The sequence below is a fragment of the Sinocyclocheilus anshuiensis genome, unplaced genomic scaffold, assembly GCF_001515605.1.
Source record: "Sinocyclocheilus anshuiensis isolate Anshui unplaced genomic scaffold, SAMN03320099.WGS_v1.1 scaffold1736, whole genome shotgun sequence".
NCBI classification, from domain to species: domain Eukaryota; kingdom Metazoa; phylum Chordata; class Actinopteri; order Cypriniformes; family Cyprinidae; genus Sinocyclocheilus; species Sinocyclocheilus anshuiensis.
This window is the reverse complement of record NW_015558656.1, coordinates 7,314-9,629: the sequence shown is the minus strand read 5'-3', so window position 1 is coordinate 9,629 and position 2,316 is coordinate 7,314.

The window sequence follows — 2,316 nt, the reverse complement described above, 5'->3', positions numbered from 1 at the left end:
TTTGAGACTTTAGTCTTTGCAACTTTACAGATCTTCTTTATGCACCAAGAGCTTGTAACACTCCAAAGAGAAAGAAAGAATTGAAATCGCATCATATGACCCCTTTAACAAATTTTGATGCAATAAATAGGGTATGATTTAAAAAATAATCATCTTATAACATTTTAGACATTTATAAATAGACTCATTTATAACATTAAATAAAACATTTTGTCAGAAACTCAAATTACATATTTTGTTTGGCTGTCTAATATTTGTTTTCAGAATCGTCGGAGAATAATAGCATAAAAATACATAGGCTAACATATCAGACATCTAACTAATACCATTAGTACTGTTTATAGCCTATTATGTTACATGTTACTATGTATGTTTATGAACTATGTATGTATTATGTAGTTGGAAGCTGCATTCAAAATCCACTTGGCTCAAAAATCTGAGGGGGCACGTGCCCCCTCACTTTGAATGGGCATGACGTCTCTGGAACTAATGATACGCTTCAAACATATATTGTATATATTACATTATGCCAGTAGGTGGCAAACAGTGACTGTTAAATGTATTTTATGTCTGAATCATTCAAGAGATTCGTTCTAAAACTCTGGACGAAACTTTTTTTTTTTTTTTTCAAATGATTGTTTAGCTACATAATGAATTCATTTAAATTAATAAATATTTTTAAATACACTCATTTATAACATTTTAGACATTTATAAATAGACTCATTTATAACATTAAAAAAAACTTTTAGTCAGAAACTCAAATTACATATTTTGTTTGGTTGTCTAATGTTTGTTTTTTAGAATCGTGGGAGAATAGCATAAAAATACATAGGTTAACATATCAGACATCTAACTAATGCCATTAGTACTGTTTATAGCCTATTATATGTTACACGTTACTATGTATGTTTATGGACATGTATTATGTAGTTCTGCAACCAACTTTTTTTGTAATTTGATGCAAAGGTGAAAAAAACATACACAAACAAAACCAAATTAAACCCTGCAGCTCGTGACGATACATTGATGTGTAAAGACATGAAACAATCGGTCTCTGCAAGAAACTGAACAGTATTTATATTACTGTTTATTAACGATATAAATACTGTTCAGTTTCTTGCACAGACCGATCTTTTCGTGTCTTTACACATCAATGTATCGTCTTGAGCCACAGGGTTTAATTTGGTTTTGTTTAAGAAACAAAGTCACCTGCATCTTGGATGCCCTGGGGGTAAGCAGATAAATATCAAATTTTATTTTTTGGGTGAACTATCCCTTTAATGTTAATCAAACAACAAAAGATGTTAAATAAAGTATACATGTTAAAACTACTGCATTAGAAAAACGAGTGTATTCAATATTTTATTTGTATCGTATTTGTCTTATGGTTTTTAATTTGCTTCTTTATTTTTATATAAAAATGTACAGGTGTGTATGTGTGTGTGTGTGTGTGTGTATATTCTTCAAGAAAAGACTAAAAACACATCTGTTCCATCTTTATTTGACCCTCTAACTCTAGCACTTTCTATTCTATTTAATTCTACTTTATCTATTTATCTTCTTTTTTATACAAAAAAAAAACTAACACTAGCTTTCTATTTTTTCTATTCTATCTACTTGTTTTTCTTTGTGTGTGTGTGTGTGTGTGTGTGTGTGTGTGTGTGTGTGTGTGTGTGTGTGTGTGTGTGTGTGTGTATATATATATATCAGTGGCATGCGGTGGTGTTTTAAAATGAGGAGGCAGTTTTATGTATGTGTGTGTGTGTGTGTGTGTGTCCCTGTTACACTTAATGTTGTCACATATTCCTGGGTAAATAAATATTACATAAAAATGTACTTTATTTAATATTTTTAATACTAATTATACATTTCATAGTGTTTTTATACAATTTTATATTTATTCCAAAATAAAAACTAAAGGCAGTAACAATTTGAACAATATTCTGGAAACAGTTTACAATAAGGTTTCATTAGTTAACATTAGTTAACTACTTTAGTTAACATGAACTAATAATAAACAATAGCCTACTTCTACAGCGTTTATTAATCTTAGTTAATGCATTGTTAAATGCATTATTAAAATCAAAAATTGTGCTTGTTAACATTAGTTTATGCACTGTGAACTAACATGAACTAACAATGAACAACTGTATTTGTATTAACTAATGTAAACAAAGATTAATAAATACTGTAATAAATGTTCATTATTTGTTCATGTTAGTTAACTCATTAAATGACACCTTATTGTAAAATGTTACCAATATTTTTTTATTTGTGAACTGATGTTCAGCTGTTCTTTTTAATAGTCAACTTA